The sequence below is a fragment of the Cebidichthys violaceus genome, unplaced genomic scaffold, assembly GCF_023349555.1.
Source record: "Cebidichthys violaceus isolate CVI_PGR_0920_01 unplaced genomic scaffold, fCebVio1.0.p SCAF_32, whole genome shotgun sequence".
NCBI classification, from domain to species: domain Eukaryota; kingdom Metazoa; phylum Chordata; class Actinopteri; order Perciformes; family Stichaeidae; genus Cebidichthys; species Cebidichthys violaceus.
In genome coordinates this window covers 2,681,776-2,705,565 of record NW_027176506.1, presented here as the reverse complement: position 1 = coordinate 2,705,565, position 23,790 = coordinate 2,681,776, and the positions used below count along the sequence as shown (strand labels likewise).

The 23,790-nt window shown below is 40.6% G+C and overlaps 8 non-coding genes across 8 annotated transcripts; all 8 read right to left on the bottom strand.

The window, feature by feature from the left end:
• Positions 1-2,817: 2,817 nt before the first annotated feature.
• On the bottom strand, positions 2,818-2,889 carry trnap-agg (transfer RNA proline (anticodon AGG)). The gene has a single exon. It is a non-coding gene; the product is annotated as a tRNA-Pro (tRNA).
• A 1,893-nt stretch (positions 2,890-4,782) lies between these two features.
• trnap-agg (transfer RNA proline (anticodon AGG)) lies at positions 4,783-4,854 on the bottom strand. Its single transcript has one exon. It is a non-coding gene; the product is annotated as a tRNA-Pro (tRNA).
• A 6,807-nt stretch (positions 4,855-11,661) lies between these two features.
• trnap-agg (transfer RNA proline (anticodon AGG)) lies at positions 11,662-11,733 on the bottom strand. The gene has a single exon. It is a non-coding gene; the product is annotated as a tRNA-Pro (tRNA).
• A 584-nt stretch (positions 11,734-12,317) lies between these two features.
• Positions 12,318-12,389, bottom strand: trnap-agg (transfer RNA proline (anticodon AGG)). Its single transcript has one exon. It is a non-coding gene; the product is annotated as a tRNA-Pro (tRNA).
• Positions 12,390-12,973: 584 nt separating this feature from the next.
• Positions 12,974-13,045, bottom strand: trnap-ugg (transfer RNA proline (anticodon UGG)). Its single transcript has one exon. It is a non-coding gene; the product is annotated as a tRNA-Pro (tRNA).
• Positions 13,046-18,218: 5,173 nt separating this feature from the next.
• On the bottom strand, positions 18,219-18,290 carry trnap-cgg (transfer RNA proline (anticodon CGG)). The gene has a single exon. It is a non-coding gene; the product is annotated as a tRNA-Pro (tRNA).
• Positions 18,291-19,858: 1,568 nt separating this feature from the next.
• On the bottom strand, positions 19,859-19,930 carry trnap-agg (transfer RNA proline (anticodon AGG)). Its single transcript has one exon. It is a non-coding gene; the product is annotated as a tRNA-Pro (tRNA).
• Positions 19,931-23,135: 3,205 nt separating this feature from the next.
• Positions 23,136-23,207, bottom strand: trnap-cgg (transfer RNA proline (anticodon CGG)). The gene has a single exon. It is a non-coding gene; the product is annotated as a tRNA-Pro (tRNA).
• Between the last annotated feature and the right edge of the window lie 583 nt (positions 23,208-23,790).

Below are 23,790 nucleotides of genomic sequence, written 5' to 3'. Positions count from 1 at the left end.
GCGTTAAGTCTTTTTCTCTTGGTAATAAAAAAATGCTGGGTGTTTTGCTAAGAAGACGAACCAGCAACAATTTTACCAAGACTCTACCATACTGGTATGGGAACGACATTGGCTAAATTGTGGAAGAAACGTTTTCTTAAGGTACAAAGCTTTTGGCTCGCTTAATTTAAAAGTCAACATTAGCCAAACACAAATTCTGGGCTCGTCCGGGAGTTGGACGCGGGACCTCTCGCACCCTAAGCGAGAATCATACCCCTAGACCAACGAGCCATTAAAACACCTCAACATTTGATGTCTGCCTGACGAAATTCTTTATTGTTAGGCATGTGAATTAAGTCTTTTTCTCTTGGCATTAAAAAAAACTGAGTGTTCTGGTAAGAAGACGAAACAGCTACACTTTTACTAAGATTCTACCATACTGGTATGGGCACGACATTGGCTAAATTGTGGAAGAAACATTTTCTTAAGGTACAAAGCTTTTGGCTCGCTTAATTTAACAGTCAACATTAGCCAAACACAACTTCTGGGCTCGTCCGGGATTTGGACCCAGGACCTTTCGCACCCTATGAGAGAATCATACCCCTAGACCAACGAGCCATTAAAACCATTTAAGGTTTGATGTCTGACTGACGAAATTCTCTATTGTTAGGCATGTGTATTAAGTTTTTGTCTCTTGGTAATAAAAAGATGCTGGGTGTTCTGCTAAGAAGATGAACCAGCTACACTTTTGCCAAGACTCTACCATACTGGTATGGGCACGACATTGGCTAAATTGTTGAAGAAAATTTACTTAAGGTACAAAGTTTTTGGCTCGCTTAATTAAACAGTCAACATTAGCCAAACAGAAATTCTGGGCTCGTCTGGGATTTGGACCCGGGACCTCTCGCACCCAAAGCAAGAATCATACCCCTAGACCAACGAGCCATTGAAACTGCTTAACGTTTGATGTTTTCCTGACGAAATTCTCTATTGTTAGGCATGTGTGTTAAGTCTTTTTCTCTTGGTAATAAAAAAATGCTGGCTGTTCTGCTAAGAAGACGAACCAGCTACACTTTGGCCAAGACTACCATACTGGTATGGGCACGACATTGGCTAAATTGTGGAAGAAACGTTTTCTTAATGTACAAAGTTTTTGACTCGCTCAATTAAACAGTAAACATTAGCCAAACACGAATTCTGGGATCGTCCGGTATTTGGACCCGGGACCTCTCGCACCCAAGGCGAGAATCATAACCCTAGACCAACGAGCCATTAAAACTGCTCAATATTTGATGTCTGCCTGATGAAATTCTTTATTGTTAGGCATGTGTATTAAGTCTTTTTCTCTTGGCATTAAAAAAAACTGAGTGTTCTGCAAAGAAGACGAACCAGCTACAATTTTACCAAGACTCTACCATACTGGTATGGGCAAGACATCGGCTAAATTGTGGAAGAAACGTTTTCTTAAGGTACAAAGTTTTTAACGCGCTCAATTAAACAGTAAACATTAGCCAAACACAAATTCTGGGATCGTCCGGTATTTGGACCCGGGACCTCTCGCACCCAAGGCGAGAATCATAACCCTAGACCAACGAGCCATTAAAACTGCTCAACGTTCGATGTCTTCCTGACGAAATTCTCTATTGTTACGCATGTGTATTAAGTATTTGTCTCTTGGTAATAAAAAAATGCTGGGTGTTCTACAAAGAAGACGAACCAGCTACACTTTTGCCAAGACTCTACCATACTGGTATGGGCACGACATCGGCTAAATTGTAAAAGAAACGTTTTCTTAAGGTACAAAGTTTTTAGCTCGCTTAATTTAACAGTCAACAATAGCCAAAAACAACTTCTGGGCTCGTCCAGGAATTGGACCCCGGACCGCTCGCACCCGAAGCGAGATTCATACCCCTAGACCAACGAGCCATTAAAACCATTTAAGGTTTGATGTCTGACTGACGAAATTCTCTATTGTTAGGCATGTGTGTTAAGTCTTTGTCTCTTGGTAATAAAAACAATGCTGGGTGTTCTGCTAAGAAGACGAACCAGCTACACTTTTACTAAGTCTCTACTATACTGGTATGGGCACGACATTGGCTAAATTGTGGAAGAAACGTTTTCTTAAGGTACAAAGTTTTTAATGCGATCAATTAAACAGTAAACATTAGCCAAACACAAATTCTGGGCTCGTCCGGGAGTTGGACCCTGGACCACTCGCACCCAAGGAGAGAATCATAACCCTAGACCAACAAGCCATTAAAACTGCTCAACATTTGTTGTCTTCCTGACGAAATTCTCTATTGTTAGGCATGTGTATTAAGTCTTTTTCTCTTGGCATTAAAAAAAACTGAGTGTTCTGGTAAGAAGACGAAACAGCTACACTTTTATCAAGATTCTAACATACTGGTATGGGCACGACATTGGCTAAATTGTGGAAGAAAATTTACTTGAGGTACAAAGTTTTTGGCTCGCTTAATTAAACAGTCAACATTAGCCAAACACAAATTCTGGGCTCCTGGGGGATTTGGACACAGGACCTCTCGCACCCTAAGCGAGAATCATTCCCCTAGACCAACGAGCCATTGAAACACCTCAATATTTGATGTCTGCCTGATGAAATTCTTTATTGTTAGGCATGTGTTTTAAGTCTTTTTCTCTTGGTAATAAAAAAAATGCTGGGTGTTCTGCTAAGAAGACGAACCAGCTACACTTTTACTAAGCCTCTACTATACTGGTATGGGCACGACATTGGCTAAATTGTGGAATTAAAGTTTTCTTAAGGTACAAAGTTTTTGGCTCGCTTAATTTAACAGTCAACATTAGCCAAACACAACTTGTGGGCTCGTCCGGGAATTGGACCCGGGACCTCTCGCACCCTAAGCGAGAATCATTCCCCTAGACCAACGAGCCATTGAAACACCTCAATATTTGATGTCTGACTGACGAAATTCTCTATTGTTAGGCATGTGTGTTAAGTCTTTGTCTCTTGGTAATAAAAACAATGCTGGGTGTTCTGCTAAGAAGACGAACCAGCTACACTTTTACTAAGTCTCTACTATACTGGTATGGGCACGACATTGGCTAAATTGTGGAAGAAACGTTTTCTTAAGGTACAAAGTTTTTAATGCGATCAATTAAACAGTAAACATTAGCCAAACACAAATTCTGGGCTCGTCCGGGAGTTGGACCCTGGACCACTCGCACCCAAGGCGAGAATCATAACCCTAGACCAACAAGCCATTAAAACTGCTCAACATTTGTTGTCTTCCTGACGAAATTCTCTATTGTTAGGCATGTGTATTAAGTCTTTTTCTCTTGGCATTAAAAAAAACTGAGTGTTCTGGTAAGAAGACGAAACAGCTACACTTTTATCAAGATTCTACCATACTGGTATGGGCACGACATTGGCTAAATTGTGGAAGAAAATTTACTTAAGGTACAAAGTTTTTGGCTCGCTTAATTAAACAGTCAAGATTAGCCAAACACAAATTCTGGGCTCCTGCAGGATTTGGACACAGGACCTCTGGCACCTGAAGCAACAATCAACCCCTAGACCAACGAGCCATTAAAACTGCTCAACGTTTTATGTCTTACTGACGAAATTCTCTATTGTTAGGCATGCGTGTTAAGTCGTTGTCTCTTGGTAATAAAAAAAATGCTGGGTGTTCTGCTAAGAAGACGAACCAGCTACACTTTTACTAAGTCTCTACCATACTGGTATTGGCATAACATTGGCTAAATTGTGGAAGAAAATTTACTTCAGGTACAAAGTTTTTGGCTCGCTTAATTAAACAGTCAACATTAGCCAAACACAAATTCTGGGCTCCTGGGTGATTTGGACACAGGACCTCTCGCACCCTAAGCGAGAATCATTCCCCTAGACCAACGAGCCATTGAAACACCTCAATATTTGATGTCTGCCTGATGAAATTCTTTATTGTTAGGCATGTGTATTAAGTCTTTTTCTCTTGGCATTAAAAAAAACTGAGTGTTCTGCAAAGAAGACGAACCAGCTACAATTTTACCAAGACTCTACCATACTGGTATGGGCAAGACATCGGCTAAATTGTGGAAGAAACGTTTTCTTAAGGTACAAAGTTTTTAACGCGCTCAATTAAACAGTAAACATTAGCCAAACACAAATTCTGGGATCGTCCGGTATTTGGACCCGGGACCTCTCGCACCCAAAGCGAGAATCATAACCCTAGACCAACGAGCCATTAAAACTGCTCAACGTTCGATGTCTTCCTGACGAAATTCTCTATTGTTACGCATATGTATTAAGTATTTGTCTCTTGGTAATAAAAAAATGCTGGGTGTTCTACAAAGAAGACGAACCAGCTACACTTTTGCCAAGACTCTACCATACTGGTATGGGCACGACATCGGCTAAATTGTAAAAGAAACGTTTTCTTAAGGTACAAAGTTTTTAGCTCGCTTAATTAAACAGTCAACATTAGCCAAACACAAATTATGGGCTCCTGCGGGATTTGGACCCGGGACCTCCGGCACCTGAAGCAACAATCAACCCCTAGACCAACGAGCCATTAAAACTGCTCAACGTTTTATGTCTTACTGACGAAATTCTCTATTGTTAGGCATGCGTGTTAAGTCTTTGTCTCTTGGTAATAAAAAAAATGCTGGGTGTTCTGCTAAGAAGACGAACCAGCTACACTTTTACTAAGCCTCTACTATACTGGTATGGGCACGACATTGGCTAAATTGTGGAATTAAAGTTTTCTTAAGGTACAAAGTTTTTGGCTCACTTAATTTAACAGTCAACATTAGCCAAACACAACTTGTGGGCTCGTCCGGGAATTGGACCCGGGACCTCTCGCACCCTAAGCGAGAATCATTCCCCTAGACCAACGAGCCATTGAAACTGCTTAACGTTTGATGTCTTCCTGACGAAATTCTCTATTGTTAGGCATGTGTGTTAAGTCTTTGTCTCTTGGTAATAAAAAAAACTGAGTGTTCTGCTAAGAAGACGAACCAGCTACACTTTTACCAAGACTCTACCATACTGGTATGGGCACGACATCGGCTAAATTGTGGAAGAAACGTTTTCTTAAAGTACAAAGTTTTTAACGCGATCAATTAAACAGTAAACATTAGCCAAACACAAATTCTGGGATCGTCCGGTAATTTTACCCCAGACCTCTCGCACCCTATGAGAGAATCATACCCCTAGACCAACGAGCCATTAAAACTGCTTAACGTTTGATGTCTTCCTGACGAAATTCTCTATTGTTAGGGATGTGTATTAAGTATTTGTCTATTGGTAATAAAAAAATGATGGGAGTTCTGCTAAGAAGACGAACCAGCTACACTTTTACCAAGACTCTACCATACTGGTATGGGCACGTCATCGGCTAAATTGTGGAAGAAACGTTTTCTTAAGGTGTAAAGTTTTTAACGCGCTCAATTAAACAGTCAACATTAGCCAAACACAAATTCAGGGCTCGTCTGGAAACTGAACACGGGACCTCTCGCACCCTAAGCAAGAATCATACCCCTAGACCAACGAGCCATAAAAGCCATTTAAGGTTTGATGTCTGACTGACGAAATTCTCTATTGTTAGGCATGTGTATTAAGTCTTTGTCTCTTGGTAATAAAAAGATGCTGGGTGTTCTGCTAAGAAGATGAACCAGCTACACTTTTGCCAAGACTCTACCATACTGGTATGGGCACGACATTGGCTAAATTGTTGAAGAAAATTTACTTAAGGTACAAAGTTTTTGGCTCGCTTAATTAAACAGTCAACATTAGCCAAACACAAATTCTGGGCTCGTCGGGGAGTTGGACCCTGGACCTCTCGCAACCAAGGCGAGAATCATAACCCTAGACCAACGAGCCATTAAAACCAGTTAAGGTTTGATGTCTGACTGACGAAATTCTCTATTGTTAGGCATGTGTATTAAGTCTTTGTCTCTTGGTAATAAAAAGATGCTGGGTGTTCTGCTAAGAAGATGAACCAGCTACATTTTTGTCAAGTCTCTACCATACTGGTATGGGCACGACATTGGCTAAATTGTGGAAGAAACGTTTTCGTAAGGTACAAAGTTTTTGGCTCGCTCAATTAAACAGTCAACATTAGCCAAACACAAATTCTGGGCTCGTCCGGGATTTGGACCCAGGACCTCTCGCACACACAGTGAGAATCATACCCGTAGACCACCGAGTCATTAAAACTGCTTAACGTTTGATGTCTTCCTGACGAAATTCTCTATTGTTAGGGATGTGTATTAAGTATTTGTCTATTGGTAATAAAAAAATGATGGGAGTTCTGCTAAGAAGACGAACCAGCTACACTTTTACCAAGACTCTACCATACTGGTATGGGCACGTCATCGGCTAAATTGTGGAAGAAACGTTTTCTTAAGGTGTAAAGTTTTTAACGCGCTCAATTAAACAGTCAACATTAGCCAAACACAAATTCAGGGCTCATCTGGAAACTGAACACGGGACCTCTCGCACCCTAAGCAAGAATCATACCCCTAGACCAACGAGCCATAAAAGCCATTTAAGGTTTGATGTCTGACTGACGAAATTCTCTATTGTTAGGCATGTGTATTAAGTCTTTGTCTCTTGGTAATAAAAAGATGCTGGGTGTTCTGCTAAGAAGATGAACCAGCTACACTTTTGCCAAGACTCTACCATACTGGTATGGGCACGACATTGGCTAAATTGTTGAAGAAAATTTACTTAAGGTACAAAGTTTTTGGCTCGCTTAATTAAACAGTCAACATTAGCCAAACACAAATTCTGGGCTCGTCCAGGAGTTGGACCCTGGACCTCTCGCACCCAAGGCGAGAATCATAACCCTAGACCAACGAGCCATTAAAACCAGTTAAGGTTTGATGTCTGACTGACGAAATTCTCTATTGTTAGGCATGTGTATTAAGTCTTTGTCTCTTGGTAATAAAAAGATGCTGGGTGTTCTGCTAAGAAGATGAACCAGCTACATTTTTGTCAAGTCTCTACCATACTGGTATGGGCACGACATTGGCTAAATTGTGGAAGAAACGTTTTCGTAAGGTACAAAGTTTTTGGCTCGCTCAATTAAACAGTCAACATTAGCCAAACACAAATTCTGGGCTCGTCCGGGATTTGGACCCAGGACCTCTCGCACACACAGTGAGAATCATACCCGTAGACCACCGAGTCATTAAAACTGCTTAACGTTTGATGTCTTCCTGACGAAATTCTCTATTGTTAGGCATGTGTGTTAAGTATTTGTCTCTTGGTATTTAAAAAATGCTGGGTGTTCTGCTAAGAAGACAAAACCAGCTACACTTTTACTAAGTCTCTACCATACTGGTATTGGCATAACATTGGCTAAATTGTGGAAGAAAATTTATCTCAGGTACAAAGTTTTTGGCTCGCTTAATTAAACAGTCAACATTAGCCAAACACAAATTCTGGGCTCCTGGGGGATTTGGACCCAGGACCTCTCGCACAAGAAGCAAGAATCATACCCCTAGACCAACGAGCCATTGAAACTTCTCAACGTTTGATGTCTTCCTGACAAAATTCTCTATTGTTAGGCATGTGTGTTAAGTCTTTTTCTCTTGGTAATAAAAAAATGCTGGGTGTTCTGCTAAGAAGACGAACCAGCTACACTTTTACCAAGACTCTACCATACTGGTATGGGCACGAATTCGGCTAAATTGTGGAAGAAAATTTTTCTTAAGGTACAAAGTTTTTAACGCGTTCAATTAAACAGTCAACATTAGCTAAACACAAATTCTGGGCTCGTCCGGGAATTGGACCCGGGACCTCTCGCACCCTAAGTGAGAATCATACCCCTAGACCAACAAGCCATTAAAACTGCTTAACGTTTGATGTCTTCCTGACGAAATTCTCTATTGTTAGGCATGTGTGTTAAGTCTTTGTCTCTTGGTAATAAAAAAAACTGAGTGTTCTGCTAAGAAGACGAACCAGCTACACTTTTACCAAGACTCTACCATACTGGTATGGGTACGACATTGGCTAAATTGTGGAAGAAACGTTTTGTTAAGGTACAAAGTTTTTGACTCGCTTAATTTAACAGTCAGTATTAGCCAAACACAACTTCTGGGCTTGTCCGGGAATTGGACCCAGGACCTCTCGCACCCTAAGCGAGAATCATACCCCTAGACCAACGAGCCATTAAAACACCTCAACATTTGATGTCTGCCTGACGAAATTCTTTATTGTTAGGCATGTGTATTAAGTCTTTTTCCCTTGGCATTAAAAAAAAATGAGTGTTCTGGTAAGAAGACGAAACAATTACACTTTTACCAAGATTCTACCATACTGGTATGGGCACGACATTGGCTAAATTGTGGAAGAAACGTTTTCTTAAGGTACAAAGTTTTTGGCTCGCTTAATTTAATAGTCAACATTAGCCAAACACAAATTCTGGGCTCGTCCGGGATTTGGACCCAGGACCTCTCGCACACACAGTGAGAATCATACCCGTAGACCACCGAGTCACTAAAACTGCTTAACGTTTGATGTCTTCCTGACGAAATTCTCTATTGTTAGGCATGTGTGTTAAGTCTTTGTCTCTTGGTAATAAAAAAAACTGAGTGTTCTGCTAAGAAGACGAACCAGCTACACTTTTACCAAGACTCTACCATACTGGTATGGGCACGACATCGGCTAAATTGTGGAAGAAACGTTTTCTTAAAGTACAAAGTTTTTAACGCGATCAATTAAACAGTAAACATTAGCCAAACCCAAATTCTGGGATCGTCCGGTAATTTTACCCCAGACCTCTCGCACCCTATGAGAGAATCATACCCCTAGACCAACGAGCCATTAAAACTGCTTAACGTTTGATGTCTTCCTGACGAAATTCTCTATTGTTAGGGATGTGTATTAAGTATTTGTCTATTGGTAATAAAAAAATGATGGGAGTTCTGCTAAGAAGACGAACCAGCTACACTTTTACCAAGACTCTACCATACTGGTATGGGCACGTCATCGGCTAAATTGTGGAAGAAACGTTTTCTTAAGGTGTAAAGTTTTTAACGCGCTCAATTAAACAGTCAACATTAGCCAAACACAAATTCAGGGCTCGTCTGGAAACTGAACACGGGACCTCTTGCACCCTAAGCAAGAATCATAGCCCTAGACCAACGAGCCATAAAAGCCATTTAAGGTTTGATGTCTGACTGACGAAATTCTCTATTGTTAGGCATGTGTATTAAGTCTTTGTCTCTTGGTAATAAAAAGATGCTGGGTGTTCTGCTAAGAAGATGAACCAGCTACACTTTTGCCAAGACTCTACCATACTGCTATGGGCACGACATTGGCTAAATTGTTGAAGAAAATTTACTTAAGGTACAAAGTTTTTGGCTCGCTTAATTAAACAGTCAACATTAGCCAAACACAAATTCTGGGCTCGTCCGGGAGTTGGACCCTGGACCTCTCGCAACCAAGGCGAGAATCATAACCCTAGACCAACGAGCCATTAAAACCAGTTAAGGTTTGATGTCTGAATGACGAAATTCTCTATTGTTAGGCATGTGTATTAAGTCTTTGTCTCTTGGTAATAAAAAGATGCTGGGTGTTCTGCTAAGAAGATGAACCAGCTACATTTTTGTCAAGTCTCTACCATACTGGTATGGGCACGACATTGGCTAAATTGTGGAAGAAACGTTTTCGTAAGGTACAAAGTTTTTGGCTCGCTCAATTAAACAGTCAACATTAGCCAAACACAAATTCTGGGCTCGTCCGGGATTTGGACCCAGGACCTCTCGCACACACAGTGAGAATCATACCCGTAGACCACCGAGTCATTAAAACTGCTTAACGTTTGATGTCTTCCTGACGAAATTCTCTATTGTTAGGGATGTGTATTAAGTATTTGTCTATTGGTAATAAAAAAATGATGGGAGTTCTGCTAAGAAGACGAACCAGCTACACTTTTACCAAGACTCTACCATACTGGTATGGGCACGTCATCGGCTAAATTGTGGAAGAAACGTTTTCTTAAGGTGTAAAGTTTTTAACGCGCTCAATTAAACAGTCAACATTAGCCAAACACAAATTCAGGGCTCATCTGGAAACTGAACACGGGACCTCTCGCACCCTAAGCAAGAATCATACCCCTAGACCAACGAGCCATAAAAGCCATTTAAGGTTTGATGTCTGACTGACGAAATTCTCTATTGTTAGGCATGTGTATTAAGTCTTTGTCTCTTGGTAATAAAAAGATGCTGGGTGTTCTGCTAAGAAGATGAACCAGCTACACTTTTGCCAAGACTCTACCATACTGGTATGGGCACGACATTGGCTAAATTGTTGAAGAAAATTTACTTAAGGTACAAAGTTTTTGGCTCGCTTAATTAAACAGTCAACATTAGCCAAACACAAATTCTGGGCTCGTCCGGGAGTTGGACCCTGGACCTCTCGCACCCAAGGCGAGAATCATAACCCTAGACCAACGAGCCATTAAAACCAGTTAAGGTTTGATGTCTGACTGACGAAATTCTCTATTGTTAGGCATGTGTATTAAGTCTTTGTCTCTTGGTAATAAAAAGATGCTGGGTGTTCTGCTAAGAAGATGAACCAGCTACATTTTTGTCAAGTCTCTACCATACTGGTATGGGCACGACATTGGCTAAATTGTGGAAGAAACGTTTTCGTAAGGTACAAAGTTTTTGGCTCGCTCAATTAAACAGTCAACATTAGCCAAACACAAATTCTGGGCTCGTCCGGGATTTGGACCCAGGACCTCTCGCACACACAGTGAGAATCATACCCGTAGACCACCGAGTCATTAAAACTGCTTAACGTTTGATGTCTTCCTGACGAAATTCTCTATTGTTAGGCATGTGTGTTAAGTATTTGTCTCTTGGTATTTAAAAAATGCTGGGTGTTCTGCTAAGAAGACAAAACCAGCTACACTTTTACTAAGTCTCTACCATACTGGTATTGGCATAACATTGGCTAAATTGTGGAAGAAAATTTATCTCAGGTACAAAGTTTTTGGCTCGCTTAATTAAACAGTCAACATTAGCCAAACACAAATTCTGGGCTCCTGGGGGATTTGGACCCAGGACCTCTCGCACAAGAAGCAAGAATCATACCCCTAGACCAACGAGCCATTGAAACTTCTCAACGTTTGATGTCTTCCTGACAAAATTCTCTATTGTTAGGCATGTGTGTTAAGTCTTTTTCTCTTGGTAATAAAAAAATGCTGGGTGTTCTGCTAAGAAGACGAACCAGCTACACTTTTACCAAGACTCTACCATACTGGTATGGGCACGACATCGGCTAAATTGTGGAAGAAACTTTTTCTTAAGGTACAAAGTTTTTAACGCGCTCAATTAAACAGTCAACATTAGCTAAACACAAATTCTGGGCTCGTCCGGGAATTGGACCCGGGACCTCTCGCACCCTAAGTGAGAATCATACCCCTAGACCAACAAGCCATTAAAACTGCTTAACGTTTGATGTCTTCCTGACGAAATTCTCTATTGTTAGGCATGTGTGTTAAGTCTTTGTCTCTTGGTAATAAAAAAAACTGAGTGTTCTGCTAAGAAGACGAACCAGCTACACTTTTACCAAGACTCTACCATACTGGTATGGGTACGACATTGGCTAAATTGTGGAAGAAACGTTTTGTTAAGGTACAAAGTTTTTGACTCGCTTAATTTAACAGTCAGTATTAGCCAAACACAACTTCTGGGCTCGTCCGGGAATTGGACCCAGGACCTCTCGCACCCTAAGCGAGAATCATACCCCTAGACCAACGAGCCATTAAAACACCTCAACATTTGATGTCTGCCTGACGAAATTCTTTATTGTTAGGCATGTGTATTAAGTCTTTTTCCCTTGGCATTAAAAAAAAATGAGTGTTCTGGTAAGAAGACGAAACAATTACACTTTTACCAAGATTCTACCATACTGGTATGGGCACGACATTGGCTAAATTGTGGAAGAAACGTTTTCTTAAGGTACAAAGTTTTTGGCTCGCTTAATTTAATAGTCAACATTAGCCAAACACAAATTCTGGGCTCGTCCGGGATTTGGACCCAGGACCTCTCGCACACACAGTGAGAATCATACCCGTAGACCACCGAGTCATTAAAACTGCTTAACGTTTGATGTCTTCCTGACGAAATTCTCTATTGTTAGGCATGTGTGTTAAGTCTTTGTCTCTTGGTAATAAAAAAAATGCTGGTTGTTCTGCTAAGAAGACGAACCAGCTACACTTTTACCAAGACTCTACCATACTGGTATGGGTACGACATTGGCTAAATTGTGGAAGAAACGTTTTGTTAAGGTACAAAGTTTTTGACTCGCTTAATTTAACAGTCAGTATTAGCCAAACACAACTTCTGGGCTCGTCCGGGAATTGGACCCAGGACCTCTCGCACCCTAAGCGAGAATCATACCCCTAGACCAACGAGCCATTAAAACACCTCAACATTTGATGTCTGCCTGACGAAATTCTTTATTGTTAGGCATGTGTATTAAGTCTTTTTCCCTTGGCATTAAAAAAAAATGAGTGTTCTGGTAAGAAGACGAAACAATTACACTTTTACCAAGATTCTACCATACTGGTATGGGCACGACATTGGCTAAATTGTGGAAGAAACGTTTTCTTAAGGTACAAAGTTTTTGGCTCGCTTAATTTAATAGTCAACATTAGCCAAACACAAATTCTGGGCTCGTCCGGGATTTGGACCCAGGACCTCTCGCACACACAGTGAGAATCATACCCGTAGACCACCGAGTCATTAAAACTGCTTAACGTTTGATGTCTTCCTGACGAAATTCTCTATTGTTAGGCATGTGTGTTAAGTCTTTGTCTCTTGGTAATAAAAAAAATGCTGGTTGTTCTGCTAAGAAGACGAACCAGCTACACTTTTACTAAGTCTCTACCATACTGGTATGGGCACGACATTGGCTAAATTGTGGAAGAAACGTTTTCTTAAGGTACAAAGTTTTTGGCTCGCTTAATTTAACAGTCAACATTAGCCAAACACAAATTCTGGGCTCGTCCGGGATTTGGACCCGGGACCTCTCGCACCCAAAGCGAGAATCATACCCCTAGACCAACGAGCCATTGAAACTGCTTAACGTTTGATGTCTTCCTGACGAAATTCTCTATTGTTAGGCATGTGTGTTAAGTCTTTGTCTCTTGGTAATAAAAAAAACTGAGTGTTCTGCTAAGAAGACGAACCAGCTACACTTTTACCAAGACTCTACCATACTGGTATGGGCACGACATCGGCTAAATTGTGGAAGAAACGTTTTCTTAAAGTACAAAGTTTTTAACGCGATCAATTAAACAGTAAACATTAGCCAAACACAAATTCTGGGCTCGTCCGGTAATTGGACCCCAGACCTCTCGCACCCTATGAGAGAATCATACCCCTAGACCAACGAGCCATTAAAACTGCTTAACGTTTGATGTCTTCCTGACGAAATTCTCTATTGTTAGGGATGTGTATTAAGTATTTGTCTATTGGTAATAAAAAAATGATGGGAGTTCTGCTAAGAAGACGAACCAGCTACACTTTTACCAAGACTCTACCATACTGGTATGGGCACGTCATCGGCTAAATTGTGGAAGAAACGTTTTCTTAAGTTATAAAGTTTTTAACGCGCTCAATTAAACAGTCAACATTAGCCAAACACAAATTCAGGGCTCGTCTGGAAACTGAACACGGGACCTCTCGCACCCTAAGCAAGAATCATACCCCTAGACCAACGAGCAATTAAAACCATTTAAGGTTTGATGTCTGACTGACGAAATTCTCTATTGTTAGGCATGTGTATTAAGTCTTTGTCTCTTGGTAATAAAAAGATGCTGGGTGTTCTGCTAAGAAGATGAACCAGCTACACTTTTGCCAAGACTCTACCATACTGGTATGGGCACGACATTGGCTAAATTGTTGAAGAAAATTTACTTAAGGTACAAAGTTTTTGGCTTGCTTAATTAAACAGTCAACATTAGCCAAACACAAATTCTGGGCTCGTCCGGGATCTGAACCCAGGACCTCTCGCACCCAAAGCAAAAATTATACCCCTAGACCAAGGAGCCTTTAAAAACTTCTCAATGTTTGATGTCTTTCTGAAGAAATTCTCTATTGTTAGGAATGTGTGTTAAGTATTTGTCTCTTGGTATTAAAAAAATGCTGGGTGTTCTGCTAAGAAGACGAAACCATCTACACTTTTACTAAATCTCTACCATACTGGTATGGGCACAACATTGGCTAAATTGTGGAAGAAAATTTACTTCAGGTACAAAGTTTTTGGCTCGCTTAATTAAACAGTCAACATTAGCCAAACACAAATTCTGGGCTACTGGGGGATTTGGATCCAGGACCTCTCGCACAAGAAGTAAGAATCATACCCCTAGACCAACGAGCCATTGAAACTTCTCAACGTTTGATGTCTTCCTGACGAAATTCTCTATTGTTAGGCATGTGTGTTAAGTCTTTTTATCTTGGTAATAAAAAAATGCTGGGTGTTCTGCTAAGAAGACGAACCAGCTACACTTTTGCCAAGACTACCATACTGGTATGGGCACAACATTGGCTAAATTGTGGAAGAAACGTTTTCTTAAGGTACAAAGTTTTTAACGCGGTCAATTAAACAGTAAACATTAGCCAAACACAAATTCTGGGCTCGTCCGGGAGTTGGACCCTGGACCACTCGCACCCAAGGCGAGAATCATAACCCTAGACCAACAAACCATTAAATCTGCTCAACATTTGTTGTCTTCCTGACGAAATTCTCTATTGTTACGCATGTGTATTAGGTATTTGTCTCTTGGTAATAAAAAAATGCTGGGTGTTCTGCTAAGAAGACGAACCAGCTACACTTTTACCAAGACTCTCCCATACTGGTATGGGCACGACATCGGCTAAATTGTGGAAGAAACGTTTTCTTAAGGTACAAAGTTTTTAGCTCGCTTAATTTAACAGTCAACAATAGCCAAACACAACTTCTGGGGTCGTCCGGGAATTGGACCCGGGACCTCTCGCACCCAAAGCAAGAATCATACCCCTAGACCAAGGAGCCTTTAAAAACTTCTCAATGTTTGATGTCTTCCTGACGAAATTCTCTATTGTTAGGAATGTGTGTTAAGTATTTGTCTCTTGGTATTTAAAAAATGCTGGGTGTTCTGCTAAGAAGACGAAACCAGCTACACTTTTACTAAGTCTCTACCATACTGGTATGGGCACGACATCGGCTAAATTGTGGAAGAAACTTTTTCTTAAGGTACAAAGTTTTTAACGCTTTCAATTAAACAGTCAACATTAGCCAAACACAAATTCTGGGCTCGTCCGGGAATTGGACCCGGGACCTCTCGCACCCTAAGTGAAAATCATACCCCTAGACCAACAAGCCATTAAAACTGCTTAACGTTTGATGTCTTCCTGACAAAATTCTCTATTGTTAGGCATGTGTGTTAAGTCTTTGTCTCTTGGTAATAAAAAAAACTGAGTGTTCTGCTAAGAAGACGAACCAGCTACACTTTTACCAAGACTCTACCATACTGGTATGGGTACGACATTGGCTAAATTGTGGAAGAAACGTTTTGTTAAGGTACAAAGTTTTTGACTCGCTTAATTTAACAGTCAACATTAGCCAAACACAACTTCTGGGCTCGTCCGGGAATTGGACCCAGGACCTCTCGCACCCTAAGCGAGAATCATACCCCTAGACCAATGAGCCATTAAAACCATTTAAGGTTTGATGTCTGACTGACGAAATTCTCTATTGTTAGGCATGTGTATTAAGTCTTTGTCTCTTGGTAATAAAAAGATGCTGGGTGTTCTGCTAAGAAGATGAACCAGCTACACTTTTGCCAAGACTCTACCATACTGGTATGGGCACGACATTGGCTAAATTGTTGAAGAAAATTTACTTAAGGTACAAAGTTTTTGGCTCGCTTAATTAAACAGTCAACATTAGCCAAACACAAATTCTGGGCTCGTCCGGGATCTGAACCCAGGACCTCTCGCACCCAAAGCAAAAATTATACCCCTAGACCAAGGAGCCTTTAAAAACTTCTCAATGTTTGATGTCTTTCTGAAGAAATTCTCTATTGTTAGGAATGTGTGTTAAGTATTTGTCTCTTGGTATTAAAAAAATGCTGGGTGTTCTGCTTTGAAGACGAAACCATCTACACTTTTACTAAATCTCTACCATACTGGTATGGGCACAACATTGGCTAAATTGTGGAAGAAAATTTACTTCAGGTACAAAGTTTTTGGCTCGCTTAATTAAACAGTCAACATTAGCCAAACACAAATTCTGGGCTACTGGGGGATTTGGATCCAGGACCTCTCGCACAAGAAGTAAGAATCATACCCCTAGACCAACGAGCCATTGAAACTTCTCAACGTTTGATGTCTTCCTGACGAAATTCTCTATTGTTAGGAATGTGTGTTAAGTATTTGTCTCTTGGTATTTAAAAAATGCTGGGTGTTCTGCTAAGAAGACGAAACCAGCTACACTTTTACTAAGTCTCTACCATACTGGTATGGGCACGACATCGGCTAAATTGTGGAAGAAACTTTTTCTTAAGGTACAAAGTTTTTAACGCTTTCAATTAAACAGTCAACATTAGCCAAACACAAATTCTGGGCTCGTCCGGGAATTGGACCCGGGACCTCTCGCACCCTAAGTGAAAATCATACCCCTAGACCAACAAGCCATTAAAACTGCTTAACGTTTGATGTCTTCCTGACAAAATTCTCTATTGTTAGGCATGTGTGTTAAGTCTTTGTCTCTTGGTAATAAAAAAAACTGAGTGTTCTGCTAAGAAGACGAACCAGCTACACTTTTACCAAGACTCTACCATACTGGTATGGGTACGACATTGGCTAAATTGTGGAAGAAACGTTTTGTTAAGGTACAAAGTTTTTGACTCGCTTAATTTAACAGTCAACATTAGCCAAACACAACTTCTGGGCTCGTCTGGAAACTGAACACGGGACCTCTCGCACCCTAAGCGAGAATCATACCCCTAGACCAACGAGCAATTAAAACCATTTAAGGTTTGATGTCTGACTGACGAAATTCTCTATTGTTAGGCATGTGTATTAAGTCTTTTTCCCTTGGCATTAAAAAAAAATGAGTGTTCTGGTAAGAAGACGAAACAATTACACTTTTACCAAGATTCTACCATACTGGTATGGGCACGACATTGGCTAAATTGTGGAAGAAACGTTTTCTTAAGGTACAAAGTTTTTGGCTCGCTTAATTTAACAGTCAACATTAGCCAAACACAAATTCTGGGCTCGTCCGGGATTTGGACCCAGGACCTCTCGCAGACACAGTGAGAATCATACCCGTAGACCACTGAGTCATTAAAACTGCTTAACGTTTGATGTCTTCCTGACGAAATTCTCTATTGTTAGGCATGTGTGTTAAGTCTTTGTCTCTTGGTAATAAAAAAAATGCTGGTTGTTCTGCTAAGAAGACGAACCAGCTACACTTTTACTAAGTCTCTACCATACTGGTATGGGCACGACATTGGCTAAATTGTGGAAGAAACGTTTTGTTAAGGTACAAAGTTTTTGGCTCGCTTAATTTAACAGTCAACATTAGCCAAACACAAATTGTGGGCTTGTCCGGGATTTGGACCCGGGACCTCTCGCACCCAAAGCGAGAATCATACCCCTAGACCAACGAGCCATTGAAACTGCTTAACGTTTGATGTCTTCCTGACGAAATTCTCTATTGTTAGGCATGTGTGTTAAGTCTTTGTCTCTTGGTAATAAAAAAAACTGAGTGTTCTGCTAAGAAGACGAACCAGCTACACTTTTACCAAGACTCTACCATACTGGTATGGGCACGACATCGGCTAAATTGTGGAAGAAACGTTTTCTTAAAGTACAAAGTTTTTAACGCGATCAATTAAACAGTAAACATTAGCCAAACACAAATTCTGGGCTCGTCCGGTAATTGGACCCCAGACCTCTCGCACCCTATGAGAGAATCATACCCCTAGACCAACGAGCCATTAAAACTGCTTAACGTTTGATGTCTTCCTGACGAAATTCTCTATTGTTAGGGATGTGTATTAAGTATTTGTCTATTGGTAATAAAAAAATGCTGGGTGTTCTGCTAAGAAGACGAACCAGCTACACTTTTACCAAGACTCTACCATACTGGTATGGGTACGTCATCGGCTAAATTGTGGAAGAAACGTTTTCTTAAGGTGTAAAGTTTTTAACGCGCTCAATTAAACAGTCAACATTAGCCAAACACAAATTCTGGGCTCGTCCGGGATTTGGACCCGGGACCTCTCGCACCCGAAGCGAGAATCATACCCCTAGACCAACGAGCCATTAAAACCAGTTAAGGTTTGATGTCTGACTGACGAAATTCTCTATTGTTAGGCATGTGTATTAAGTCTTTTTCTCTTGGCATTAAAAAAAACTGAGTGTTCTGCTAAGAAAACGAACCAGCTACACTTTTACCAAGACTCTACCATACTGGTATGGGCACGACATTGGCTAAATTGTGGAAGAAACGTTTTCTTAATGTACAAAGTTTTTGGATCGCTTAATTGTACAGTCAACATTAGCCAAACACAAATTCTGGGCTCGTCCGGGAATTGGACCCCAGACCTCTCGCACCCTAAGAGAGAAACATACCCCTAGACCAACGAGCCATTAAAACTGGTTAACGTTTGATGTCTTCCTGACGAAATTCTCTATTGTTAGGCATGTATATTAAGTATTTGTCTATTGGTAATAAAAAAATTATGGGAGTTCTGCTAAGAAGACGAACCAGCTACACTTTTACCAAGACTCTACAATACTGGTATGGGCACGTCATCGGCTAAATTGTGGAAGAAACGTTTTCTTAAGGTATAAAGTTTTTAACGCGCTCAATTAAACAGTCAACATTAGCCAAACACAAATTCAGGGATCGTCCGAAAACTGAACCCGGGACCTCTCGCACCCTAAGCAAGAATCATACCCCTAGACCAACGAGCCATTAAAACTGCTTAACGTTTGATGTCTTCCTGACGAAATTCTCTATTGTTACGCATGTGTGTTAAGTATTTGTCTCTTGGTAATAAGAAAATGCTGGGTGTTCTGCAAAGAAGACGAACCAGCGACACTGTTGCCAAGAGTTCACCATACTGGTATGGGCACGACATCGGCTAAATTGTGGAAGAAACGTTTTCTTAAGGTACAAAGTTTTTAGCTCGCTTAATTTAACAGTCAACAATAGCCAAACACAACTTCTGGGCGCGTCCGGGAATTGGACCCGGGACCTCTCGCACCCAAAGCAAGAATCATACCCCTAGACCAAGGAGCCTTTAAAAACTTCTCAATGTTTGATGTCTTCCTGACGAAATTCTCTATTGTTAGGAATGTGTGTTAAGTATTTGTCTCTTGGTATTTAAAAAATGCTGGGTGTTCTGCTAAGAAGACGAAACCATCTACACTTTTACTAAGTCTCTACCATACTGGTATGGGCACGACATCGGCTAAATTGTGGAAGAAACTTTTTCTTAAGGTACAAAGTTTTTAACGCTTTCAATTAAACAGTCAACATTAGCCAAACACAAATTCTGGGCTCGTCCGGGAATTGGACCCGGGACCTCTCGCACCCTAAGTGAAAATCATACCCCTAGACCAACAAGCCATTAAAACTGCTTAACGTTTGATGTCTTCCTGACAAAATTCTCTATTGTTAGGCATGTGTGTTAAGTCTTTGTCTCTTGGTAATAAAAAAAACTGAGTGTTCTGCTAAGAAGACGAACCAGCTACACTTTTACCAAGACTCTACCATACTGGTATGGGTACGACATTGGCTAAATTGTGGAAGAAACGTTTTGTTAAGGTACAAAGTTTTTGACTCGCTTAATTTAACAGTCAACATTAGCCAAACACAACTTCTGGGCTCGTCCGGGAATTGGACCCAGGACCTCTCGCACCCTAAGCGAGAATCATACCCCTAGACCAACGAGCCATTAAAACCATTTAAGGTTTGATGTCTGACTGACGAAATTCTCTATTGTTAGGCATGTGTATTAAGTCTTTGTCTCTTGGTAATAAAAAGATGCTGGGTGTTCTGCTAAGAAGATGAACCAGCTACACTTTTGCCAAGACTCTACCATACTGGTATGGGCACGACATTGGCTAAATTGTTGAAGAAAATTTACTTAAGGTACAAAGTTTTTGGCTCGCTTAATTAAACAGTCAACATTAGCCAAACACAAATTCTGGGCTCGTCCGGGATCTGAACCCAGGACCTCTCGCACCCAAAGCAAAAATTATACCCCTAGACCAAGGAGCCTTTAAAAACTTCTCAATGTTTGATGTCTTTCTGAAGAAATTCTCTATTGTTAGGAATGTGTGTTAAGTATTTGTCTCTTGGTATTAAAAAAATGCTGGGTGTTCTGCTAAGAAGACGAAACCATCTACACTTTTACTAAATCTCTACCATACTGGTATGGGCACAACATTGGCTAAATTGTGGAAGAAAATTTACTTCAGGTACAAAGTTTTTGGCTCGCTTAATTAAACAGTCAACATTAGCCAAACACAAATTCTGGGCTACTGGGGGATTTGGATCCAGGACCTCTCGCACAAGAAGTAAGAATCATACCCCTAGACCAACGAGCCATTGAAACTTCTCAATGTTTGATGTCTTCCTGACGAAATTCTCTATTGTTAGGAATGTGTGTTAAGTATTTGTCTCTTGGTATTTAAAAAATGCTGGGTGTTCTGCTAAGAAGACGAAACCAGCTACACTTTTACTAAGTCTCTACCATACTGGTATGGGCACGACATCGGCTAAATTGTGGAAGAAACTTTTTCTTAAGGTACAAAGTTTTTAACGCTTTCAATTAAACAGTCAACATTAGCCAAACACAAATTCTGGGCTCGTCCGGGAATTGGACCCGGGACCTCTCGCACCCTAAGTGAAAATCATACCCCTAGACCAACAAGCCATTAAAACTGCTTAACGTTTGATGTCTTCCTGACAAAATTCTCTATTGTTAGGCATGTGTGTTAAGTCTTTGTCTCTTGGTAATAAAAAAAACTGAGTGTTCTGCTAAGAAGACGAACCAGCTACACTTTTACCAAGACTCTACCATACTGGTATGGGTACGACATTGGCTAAATTGTGGAAGAAACGTTTTGTTAAGGTACAAAGTTTTTGACTCGCTTAATTTAACAGTCAACATTAGCCAAACACAACTTCTGGGCTCGTCTGGAAACTGAACACGGGACCTCTCGCACCCTAAGCGAGAATCATACCCCTAGACCAACGAGCAATTAAAACCATTTAAGGTTTGATGTCTGACTGACGAAATTCTCTATTGTTAGGCATGTGTATTAAGTCTTTTTCCCTTGGCATTAAAAAAAAATGAGTGTTCTGGTAAGAAGACGAAACAATTACACTTTTACCAAGATTCTACCATACTGGTATGGGCACGACATTGGCTAAATTGTGGAAGAAACGTTTTCTTAAGGTACAAAGTTTTTGGCTCGCTTAATTTAACAGTCAACATTAGCCAAACACAAATTCTGGGCTCGTCCGGGATTTGGACCCAGGACCTCTCGCAGACACAGTGAGAATCATACCCGTAGACCACTGAGTCATTAAAACTGCTTAACGTTTGATGTCTTCCTGACGAAATTCTCTATTGTTAGGCATGTGTGTTAAGTCTTTGTCTATTGGTAATAAAAAAAATGCTGGTTGTTATGCTAAGAAGACGAACCAGCTACACTTTTACTAAGTCTCTACCATACTGGTATGGGCACGACATTGGCTAAATTGTGGAAGAAACGTTTTCTTAAGTTACAAAGTTTTTGGCTCGCTTAATTTAACAGTCAACATTAGCCAAACACAAATTCTGGGCTCTTCCGGGATTTGGACCTGGGACCTCTCGCACCCCAAGCGAGAATCATACCCCTAGACCAACGAGCCATTGAAACTGCTTAACGTTTGATGTCTTCCTGACGAAATTCTCTATTGTTAGGCATGTGTGTTAAGTCTTTGTCTCTTGGTAATAAAAAAAACTGAGTGTTCTGCTAAGAAGACGAACCAGCTACACTTTTACCAAGACTCTACCATACTGGTATGGGCACGACATCGGCTAAATTGTGGAAGAAACGTTTTCTTAAAGTACAAAGTTTTTAACGCGATCAATTAAACAGTAAACATTAGCCAAACACAAATTCTGGGCTCGTCCGGTAATTGGACCCCAGACCTCTCGCACCCTATGAGAGAATCATATCCCTAGACCAACGAGCCATTAAAACTGCTTAACGTTTGATGTCTGACTGACGAAATTCTCTATTGTTAGGCATGTGTATTAAGTCTTTGTCTCTTGGTAATGAAAAGATGCTGGGTGTTCTGCTAAGAAGATGAACCAGCTACACTTTTGCCAAGACTCTACCATACTGGTATGGGCACGACATTGGCTAAATTGTTGAAGAAAATTTACTTAAGATACAAAGTTTTTGGCTCGCTTAATTAAACAGTCAACATTAGCCAAACACAAATTCTGGGCTCGTCCGGGATCTGAACCTAGGACCTTTCGCACCCAAAGCAAAAATTATACCCCTAGACCAAGGAGCCTTTAAAAACTTCTCAATGTTTGATGTCTTTCTGAAGAAATTCTCTATTGTTAGGAATGTGTGTTAAGTGTTTGTCTCTTGGTATTAAAAAAATGCTGGGTGTTCTGCTAAGAAGATGAAACCATCTACACCTTTACTAAATCTCTACCATACTGGTATGGGCACAACATTGGCTAAATTGTGGAAGAAAATTTACTTCAGGTACAAAGTTTTTGGCTCGCTTAATTAAACAGTCAACATTAGCCAAACACAAATTCTGGGCTACTGGGGGATTTGGATCCAGGACCTCTCGCACAAGAAGTAAGAATCATACCCCTAGACCAACGAGCCATTGAAACTTCTCAACGTTTGATGTCTTCCTGACGAAATTCTCTATTGTTAGGCATGTGTGTTAAGTCTTTTTATCTTGGTAATAAAAAAATGCTGGGTGTTCTGCTAAGAAGACGAACCAGCTACACTTTTGCCAAGACTACCATACTGGTATGGGCACGACATTGGCTAAATTGTGGAAGAAATATTTTCTTAATGTACAAAGTTTTTGGCTCGCTTAATTCAAAAGTCAACATTAGCCAAACACAAATTCTGGGCTCGTCCGGGATTTGGACCCGGGACCTCTCGCACCCGAAGCGAGAATCATACCCCTAGACCAACGAGCCATTAAAACCAGTTAAGGTTTGATGTCTGACTGACGAAATTCTCTATTGTTAGGCATGTGTATTAAGTCTTTGTCTCTTGGTAATAAAAAGATGCTGGGTGTTCTGCTAAGAAGATGAACCAGCTACATTTTTGCCAAGTCTCTACCATTCTGGTATGGGCACGACATTGGCTAAATTGTGGAAGAAACGTTTTCGTAAGGTACAAAGTTTTTGGCTCGCTCAATTAAACAGTCAACATTAGCCAAACACAAATTCTGGGCTCGTCCGGGATTTGGACCCAGGACCTCACGCTCACACAGTGAGAATCATACCCGTAGACCACCGAGTCATTAAAACTGCTTAACGTTTGATGTCTTCCTGACGAAATTCTCTATTGTTAGGCATGTGTGTTAAGTATTTGTCTCTTGGTATTTAAAAAATGCTGGGTGTTCTGCTAAGAAGACGAAACCAGCTACACTTTTACTAAGTCTCTACCATACTGGTATGGGCACGACATCGGCTAAATTGTGGAAGAAACTTTTTCTTAAGGTACAAAGTTTTTAACGCGTTCAATTAAACAGTCAACATTAGCCAAACACAAATT